Source organism: Pan troglodytes, chromosome X, assembly GCF_028858775.2.
Source record: "Pan troglodytes isolate AG18354 chromosome X, NHGRI_mPanTro3-v2.0_pri, whole genome shotgun sequence".
Classification (NCBI taxonomy): domain Eukaryota; kingdom Metazoa; phylum Chordata; class Mammalia; order Primates; family Hominidae; genus Pan; species Pan troglodytes.
Window position 1 is genome coordinate 133,964,633 of NC_072421.2, and position 10,113 is coordinate 133,974,745.

Sequence of the window (10,113 nt, forward strand, 5' to 3'; positions counted from 1 at the left end):
TACCATTCACCTGACAGGCCTCCTCTCTGAATGTGATAGAGTTGTGCAGGTGAATGGTTGGGGGTGAGCCAACAGGAGGGCTCCTATTTATGAAATGTGGATTGGATAGGCACATTTGTGTTGCAGTTTGGGTGGCTAGTAGCTTAGAGGTTGGGAAAGCCTCTTATTGGGTGTATACTGCTTTAGAGGACTTAACTGCTAGACCTAGATGGCTTTTGTCTCCATATCCTTATGATGGCCTCTAAATTACCTGGGCAGTCCCACTTCACTCTCCAACCACAAAGTCCCTGCTAGGCTCCCTCTCTATGCAAAAGAAGAGCTTTATTTAGAAAGCTATTCTCACTGGCTATAGCCAGGGGTGAATACTACAGCAAGACACTGTGCACAGAGTTGGAACATGGCCCAGAAGCTTTGGCAGAACTTCGACTCACTTCTCTGCTTTCTGCTCCATGACTCACTCTAGCTTCTAGCCTCTGCAAACTCTGAGCTTTTTCTGGTGCTTCATTTGGAAGATACATGATCATTTCTCCAATATGCTTCTCCTATTTCTATGTTAGCAGGGCACGGGTTCCACATTATAATTTTCAGACATTTCCTACTATTTCAGTGAGGTCACATAACATAGCACAGACCCTAGAGGCCAGACTGCCTGGCTTGGACAAGCTATGTAACTTCTCTGTGGCTCTGTTTACTCAATTTTTAAAAATGCGATAATAATAGTACCTGCCTTATAGAACTATTTAAATGCTTTAATACATGTCAATTGCTTAGTGTATTACCTAGCCCACTGTATTTTTCTGGTCTGCTGGTGATACCTTTTCTGGGTTTCCAGCACTGCTCTAGATTATTTTCTTCTTATTTTTATATTTATTTTGGTATTTTAGTGAGATTTTGGAACGAACATGAGATTAAATACACTGGCTTCATTTATCTCCTTAAACTGGAAGCAAACACTTGTATTTGAAAACATAATGGAATGAACATTCTAAGTTAGTTTTCTAACATTTTGGACTTTACCCTCTCTTGATTTACTTAGAGTAGCTGTAAGAAACCTTAGAGATCATCTAACAGAGCACCCTCACTTAAAAAAATGGGCAAAGGAATGAGAAATAACTTCCCCAAGGTTGAAAATCTATTTAGGAAAAGATCTCAGACTAGAGTCAAGATCTCTTGCCTCCTAGTGCAATTTCCCTACCACTAAAAATAAGTAAATAAATAATGGCTAACACATTTGCCAAGATTAGAAACTCCATTATATCTGCGTGCGTCCTATGTCTTTCCTCCTCTTAGAACAGTGCCTCCTTCTATTGAAAGCCAATCCTTCCACCTGAACTTTGATCCCATCCTCTCCACCTGCTTTCTCCAGAATTTTATATTATTAGTAACACCTTATTTCTGTGGTATATTCAACCTCTTGCTCTAACTGGATCCTTTCCATTGGCCTTTAATGATGTCAATACCTATCCCTTTAAGAAAAAGAAACAAAAAACTCATTTAGCCCCCCCAATCCCATCCCCAGATTCTCTTCTGTCTCTCCACTCTTCCACCTCCAAACTCCTACAAAGTACTCTCCATATTGTCAGTACCAGCTCTTCCTCTCCACTTCTCTCATCCCACTTCAATCTGCCTTTGGCCTCAACACTCCAGCAAAGACTTCTCACTAAGGTCACTTATGACCTCCATGCTGCTAAATCCAACAGACATTTTTATTAGACTGTTCTACTTCTCAGCAGCATTTGGTACAGGTGATCAGTTCCTCCATCTTCAAATACATTCTTCTTTAGGCTTTAGGATTCTAGCATCCCTCTGGTTTTTTTCCTACCTCCTTGCCCATTCTTTATAAGTAATGTTTGCTGGCTCATCACTTCCATGTGGCCAGTAAATGTTGGAGTTACACAAAGCTTGGTCTTATCCCTATTTATGTTTCACTGTCTGCTCTCTCTGGGTAAGTTATAGCCCAAGGCTTTAACAGCCATCTATATACGGCTGGCCCCTAAATGTATATCTCTAACTCAGATCCCTCTCCTGAATAACTGACTTCTGTTATCACTCAAAATCAACATGCTCAAAATGGAAGTCTTTATTCACTCTCCTAAACATGACACTCTTCCAGTGTTTCATATCTCCGTGAAAGGCAGACTCATCAATCAACTTATGTAACCCCCAAACCTAGGGATTATCCTGATACCCCTCCTTCCTTATGTCAAATTCAGTACCAAATGTGTCCATTTTCTCTTTTCTTTTATTATTTTCTTTTCTTTTTCCTTCCTTCCTTCCTTCCTTCCTTTCTCCTTCCCTCCCTCCCTATCCCTCTCTCTCTCTCTCTTTCTTTCTTTCTTTCTTTTTTTGAGATAGGGTATGACTTTGTCACCCAGGCTAGAGTGCAGTGGCGTGATCATGGCTCACTACAGCCTCAAACTCCTGGGCTCAAGCAATCCTCCCACCTCAGTCTCCTGAGTAGCTGGGATTACAGGCATGAGCCACCATGCTCAGCTAATTTTTTAATTTTATATTTTGTAGAGATTGAAATCTCACTATGTTGCCCAGGCTGGTCTCAAACTCCTTATCTGAAGCCATTCTCCTGCCTTGGCCTCCCAAAGTGCTGGGATTACAGGTGTGAGCCACTGCATCCAGCTAATTTTATTTTCTAAATGTCTCTTGAATCCATCCACTTCTCTCTACTTCCAACTCCTTTTCCCCAACCTCCAGATGCAGCTACTGTCGTCTCTTCCCTAGACAATGAGAACAGTTCTCTAACTGGCCTACTCACATTCACTGACTCCTTCAATCTTTTCTGCCCACTGCAGCCAGACTGGTGTTTTTCAAAATGCACATCTGATTATTTCATTCCCACTCCCACCGCTTCCCCACACTCCTCAGCACATATATCTTTAAACCCCTTTAAAGGCTTCATATTATTATTAGGAATAAGACAAAACTCTTCAACATGGCCTGCAAAGCCCTGCTTGCTTTGGCTCCTGCCTGCCTTCCCAGCTCTTCTCCCACTGGTTCCCTCTCATTGCCTCCACTCCAATCACATAGCTTCCTCTGCTCCTGTCACTCGGGTTTGCCACGCCCCTCCCATTACACTCCTCCCTCCCCTCTTTGCTTGGCTAACTCCTTGTCTTATCAGATCTGAGCTCAAGCATTACTTCCACAGAGAGGGTACCCTGTCTTCCCTGATGAAGTCAGGGATCCTTATCACAGGCTCTTCTTTTACCAGGCATTGAGTCCTCACCGTTGCAGTTGTACATTTACTTGTGTGAATACTGGGATAATTTTTCTCCCACTGCCACTTCTCATGTGTCCATTCAACAAATATTTACTGAGTCCTCACTACTTACCAGGCATTATTTTGGAAAGGGTGACAAACCGTAAACAAATAAATGTGTAATATGATACCAAGAGGTGAAAAGTGCTATGAAGAAACACGAAGTGGAGCAACAGGCCAGAGACTTTGAAAGGCTGCTACTTTGGATAGGATAGTTAGAGAAGGGGAGCTAAACACTGAGTGCACATGGACACAAAGAAGGCGACAACAGACCGGGCATGGTGGCTCACGCCTGTAATCCCAGCACTTTGGGAGGCTGAGGCAGGCCGATCACGAGGTCAGGAGTTCGAGACCAGCCTAGCCAATATGGTGGAATCTTGTCTCTACTAAAAATACAAAAATTAGCTGGGCGTGGTGGCACACACCTGTAGTCCCAGCTACTCGGGCATGGTGGCACACACCTGTAGTCCCAGCTACTCAGGAGGCTGAGGCAGAGGAATCGCTTGAACCCAGGAGGCGGAGGTTGCAGTGAGCCGAGATCATGCCACTGCACTCCAGCCTGGGTGACAGAGCAAGACTCTGTCTCAAAAAAAAAATAAATAAATAAAAAATAAAAAAAAAGAAGGGGACAACAGACACCGGGACCTACTTGAAGGTGGAAGGAGGGAGAGGATAGAAAAACTACCTATCAGGTACTCTGCTGATTACCTGGGTGGTGAAATAATCTGTACACCAAACCCCCATGACACACAGTTTACCTATATAACAAACCTGCACATGTACCTAAAGTAAAAGTTTTAAAAGAAAGGATAATTAAAGAGGGAAGACATGACTGAGCACAGATTTGAATGGAGTGAGAGAACTCATCACAGGGATGCCTGGGGGGTGGGCATTCTGGGAAGAGCAAATGGTGAGGGTAAAGACTAGAGGGTGTTTAGCCTGTTCAAGGAGGAGCCAGGAAGTCAGCGAAGGGGAGTGGAGTCAAGGGGAGAGTGGTAAAAGATAAGAGCAGAGATGGAGGCAGGGACCGGGTCAGGGAGGGCCTTGTAGGCCATGCTGTGGGAAGAGAAGCAACTAGAAGCTTTTTCTAATTGATACATAATATTTGTATGTATTTATGGTGTATATGTGATATTTTGCTACATGTATAGACTGTGTAATGATCAAGTCAGGATATTTGGGATGTCAATCACTTTGAGCATTTTTGTTTGTTTGCTTTGTTTTGTTTTGTGTGTGTGTGTGTGTGTGTATGTGTGTGTCTGTGTGTGTTTGAGACAGGATCTTGCTCTGTCACCCAGGCTGGAGTGCAGTGGCATGATCTAGGCTCACTGCAGCCTTGACCACCTGAACTCAAGCGATCCTCACCCTCCCCAATAGCTGGGACAACAGGCGTGTGCCACCACACCCAGCTAATTTTTTTAATTATTTGTAGAAATGAGGTTTTGCCATGTTGCCCAGGCTTGTCTCAAACTCCTGGGCTCATGCGATCCTCCCACCTCAGCCTCCCAAAGTGCTGGAATTATAGGCGGGAGCCACTGCACCCAGCCTCCACCTTGAGTATTTAGGTGTTGGGAACATTTCAAGTCTTCTCTTCTAGCTATTTTGAAATACATAATACATTGTTGCTAACTATAGACACTCTATTCTGCTACCAAACAGTAGAAGGTTTGTTTGAATATAGAAGAATACCTTCTATTTAACTGTAGTTTAGAGCCTCTGTTCTTCTTCCTGCTCCCACCCACACACCCTTCCCAGTGTTTGGTATCTATTCTCTACCCCCATGAGACAAACTTTTTTCATTATAATATTTTAAACAAGGAGTGACTGCATTCCATGTTCTAAAATGGTCACTATGGCTGTCTTGGGATGAATGGTTTAGAAAGGGGTAAAGGTGGAGGTCAGGAGTCCAGTTAGGAGGCTGTGGTGGTGATGGTCCTGGGGAAAAATGATGAGGGCTTGGACTACAGTGAATGTTGGAGAGGTAGTAAGAAAGCACAGATTGGAAAGCATCTGGAAGGCAGAACTTTCAGGATATGTGGATGTGTTCCTCCAACCCCTCTGGTGGGTTTCCTTCTCACTTACAGGAAAAGCCAAAAGCTGTAGCGTGGCCAATGAGGTCCTATGTTACCTGGTCCTCATCTTCTTTTCCCCTCACTCCCTCTCTTCTAGCCACACTGGCCTGCCTTTCTGTGAACAGATTAAGCACTATCTCATCTTTTGAATTTGATGTTCCCTCAGGTATCAGGAAAGCAGGTGTCCATGTGGTTTTCCCCCCTCAGGGTTCTGCTGAAGTGTCACCTTATCAGAAAATCCTTTTTTGGCCACCCTCTATAAATTAGCACCTAGCCTACCACTCCCTGTTCTTCTACCCTGCTTAATATCTCTTTATAGTACTTATCACCATCTGGCATTGTAGATATAATGTACATATGTGTATATATACACAAAAACATATAACATGTGTATGTATTTATTCCATGAGGACAGGGATTTGGTATGTTTTGTTCACTATAGAACACAACCTCCAGAACAGTGCCTGGCACACAGTTGGCATTCAATAAATATTTGTTGAATTAATATTCATGAAGTAGACAAAGAGAGGAGCAAACAATGGTTCCAGGATTTGGGGCCTGAATAATGGTGCCACTTACTGAGGTAATATTGAGGGGTTTTTAAAATGAGGATTAGGATCCCCTCCTCCAAACCTCCTGCCCTGAATTGCTTTGCGTATTGCAGATTGAGAGAAGTCCTTTCTCCCTCTTTGGCCAATGGAAGCCTGTGACAAGTCCAGACTCCTAGGGGTCTGAGCTCTCTTTTTCTTCCTATGGAGAGAGAGAGAAAAACTAGAGATAAACCAAACTGACTCTCAGTTCCTGAGACTGATGTGACATCGGCTTGATCTAAACCCCAAAGCTGATGTTTTATTTGTTGTTGACTCTGTGTATGGTTTTGGACAAACAATTGGCCTCCCAGTTTAAGAGACAATCTCACAAAATGCTTTTTTTAAACCAAAAAGAAAGAAATGAAAAAAAAAAAAAAGAGCTACCATGTTCCTCATTCCTGCAGGTGCCCAACCAGGTTGACTTGTTGGAGTACATTTTCTGCATTCTTAATAGATAGCTAGCAGGAAACGCCTTGTACAGTCCCAGCTAGAGGGGCGGAAAGTAACAAGGAGGTGGGGGTACAAATCCTCAGCTCTTGCTTCCGCAAGCACTAACCTGCTCTGAAGTGAGCCAGGCAGCTCTGGCCATCTTTTCCCAGCCATAGAATCAGGTGATGGTCCAGAATTAAGAGGTAAGAGAATCTGGGGATTTTTTTTTCTGGGGAGAAGGAAAGAAACTTAACTGGGAAGAAATGGGGGTAGTCATCAAATACTTTGCTCAATGAGATACAATCTGGTCCCCTTGGGGATTTCGTTCCAAGTGATTGGTTTGACAAACTAACCCCTCTGACTTCCCACCCTACCCCAGACTGCTAGGTACCATTTTGGAGAAGTGCGGTAAGTGCGTCCATGCAGGCAGATTGTGGTAGAGTTCTGGCCAAAATGCTGGTTTGGGATTCTGTGCTCAAATATTTTTCTTTCTTTCTTTCTTTCTTTCTTTCTTTCTTTCTTTCTTTCTTTCTTTCTTTCTTTCTTTCTTTCTTTCTTCTTTCTTTCTTTCATTTTTTGTTCTTTTTTTTTTCAGAAGTGTGGGCAATATTTGAGGGAGCACTTTCTGTCTTTGTATCTTGTGAGATGGGGAAGTTGCAAACTGTCTGTTGTTCAGTAATTATGCCGTTCTGGCGGTACCACTGGTAAAACTTGGCCTTGGGGTTTTGTCTACTACGAGAGGCTTTTGCTATAAGCCAGGCACTGATATGGAAACATCTTCTCTGGGAGACAGCCACCCTTTCTTTAGCTTCACTGACATCCCCTTCTATCCAGCTTTGCAGCATCTCTTTCTCCTAGGTGAGACACACCCCAGCAATTAATTCATGAATGAAGAGACCTCTTATGGAGGGCTCATTTGAGGATGAAGCTCCTCATGTTTCTCCAGAGGTAGAGTGAGATGCAGTTCTTCATAGGACTAAGCCAATGACAGTTCTCAGAATTTTAATATTCCTCAAATACAGTTTCTCTCCACTTTGGTCCAAGTGCAGCCCAGGTAGTTGCTTGTGAGCCGATCCAGAGAAGTGGCCTATGGCTTTCCTTTTGATTGTGTGCGGTGTGGTTGGGGAGGAAAAGAAGGGCATAGGTAGTACTTATTCAGTGAATACTGAATTTATTATTCAGGATGCCCAATTGCCCACGGACTGAGCTCTCCAAGGTGAAGGGGCTGAAACACCACCTCTGACTTTCTCCATCTCTAATATTTCCTGACTGTAGCCAGTTGGCCTGGGGCATCTGTGGATTCTACCCAAGGACACTAGGCACATGCTTCAGGGCCCTAATGTCCTCAGGGTCCTACCAGCTCCTTCCCTTGTGGCTTCAAGGGGAGTTAGCAAAGAGAGATTGCAAGCTGTGTCAAGCCTGAACCTTGAGCAGTGGCCACTGGAAATTCTGAGAATGAGAGGGTGAGTCCTCCAAAGTTGTTCACTGGCCCTGCCAGCAGCAGGCAGAGGCTTCAAGGAGAAGCCCTGAGGGAGCAGACAGAGTTGGGAGTTGCTGCCTGCGTTATCTGAAGGAAACCAGATGGCTGGTTTAGGGTTCTGGCTTGAGGCCCCCTAGGGATTAGGAGATAGATGGAGAGACTGAGGCCCATAGAGGAGAAGGGACTATTAGACCCAATGGGTAGTCAATAAGGGATGGTGAAGGTAGGACAGAAGTTAACGCCAGAAAGACCTAGGTTGAAATCCCAGCTCTGCCACTCCCCAGTTGTGTAGCCTAGGCAGTCTATTTCACCTTCTTTAAGACCCAAATTGCTCATCTGTAAAATGGGGATAACAATACCTAATTTGAGGATTATGAAGATTGGAGAAGATAGCTGTGTAGTTTCTGGCACACAGTAGGTGTTCTGTAAACTGCAGCTTTAAAAAAGCACTGCCTCCATGCTTCTCATTGCTTTATAATTCATAACACCTTGGTTTTTATTTCTGTCCCTTCAAGTATCAGAATAGATCATGAGCTTTTTCTCTAAATAAAGGAATAATTTACCTACAGTGAAATGCATAGGTCTTATGTGTAGAATTTGATGAGTTTTAACAAATTTATCCATTCATGTAGTAACCATCTCCCTCATCAAGATGTAGAACCTTTCCAACACCCCTGAGGGCTCCCTCATGCCCTTTCCTAGTCAATCTCTCAATCTCTACCCTACAGGCAACCACAGTTCTGAATTTCATCACTGCAGATTATTTGTGCTTGTTTCATGTACGTGAAATTGTACAATATGTGGCCTTTAGTGTCTGGATTCTTTCACTCAACATGTTTTTGAGATTCATACATGCTGTTGTGTAGATTGGTAGTTTGTTTGTTTGTTCTTTTGCTGAGTAACATTCCATTGTATAAATATGTCACAGCTAATTTATTTATTCTCCTGGTGATAAACATGTGGGTACTTTCCATTTTTGGTTACTATGAAGAAAGCTGCTGTGAACATTCACATACATGTCTTTGTGTGGACATAGTTTTTATTTCTCTTGGCTATGTGTACCTAGAAGTGAGATTCCTGGGTCACAAGATAAGAATATGTTTAACTTTATAAGCAACTACCAGTTTTTCAAAGCATTTGTTCACATGTTTTTGGAAAGTAAGGGTGCAATGGATTCGTTTTTGAGCTAGTACCTGGTTACGCTTAGCATGACTGTCAACCAGAGGAAACATTGGTTACTTAACACCTACATTATGCTAGGTGCTAGGAATAAAGAAATGAATATGAAATTCTGTTCTCAAGGATCTCATAAACTAGAGAGAGAGACAGTCTATTAAACTCTAGTCATTTTCATTAAATTGACAAGAATGAATAGGTCAAACCCATCTTTAGCCAGAGCACATGGCAAGTCAGATTCGGTGATCAAAGGTAAAGAAGCATCCTGACAGGCTACTTCCCTAGTAAAGGAAGGCCACGGCATGTCTTGAGGGCCCACTGTGTGCCAGGACCTGGTCTGAATGCAAATAGCCAGCCTCTGCCCACAAGGAACTCTCAAGGTGGGATATGATGATACCAATGATGGAACCCAAGTTTAGGGCAGTTCAATACACAGCTATTGAGCATCTACTCTATTCCAGGCACTGTTCTAGATACAAAAGATGTGCTGGGGAACAGAGCTGACAATCTTACAATCTTTCAGGAGGTTTCCACCAATGGTGACAACATTGGTATAAAAATGTTTTTTTTGTACATCTGCATTTTGTTCAGAATATATCTGTTGGAGTCCTTAGAGATGGTGTTGTTTGTAATTGCTAGTTTCTAAGATGGGATGCGGGTAGGTGTAGGACACAGTCTTACATAGATTAAGGCGTCAGGGGAGTAGGAGAATTTGATGTGTTTACTCCTCTGCGTGCGAGTGGTCAAGATGGAAAGCAATGCCTACTATTGAAATTGTCAAGCACCGACTGGATTGCCTGGTCAAGCTCTCCATGGGAGCCCATGGTAGTTCTGGGCCAACCTTGGCTCATTCGTTTAGGAGAAAGGCACTTCCCCAGGAGGCAAGTTACTCTGCTATTTGGCCTCAATGTCCTCCCACCTCCCCATTTCCTGATGCTCTCTCTAGTCAGGTTGCGTGATCATTCTCATTTGTAAGAGAAGGCCCCTTCTCAGCACTTCATGGAGATTTGTCGTGTTGTCCCTTGAAGACTGATTAGACAAGGCTTCTCAACAGCATCGTCATTGACCTTTAGGAGCTATGTGGCTCCCTGGGGC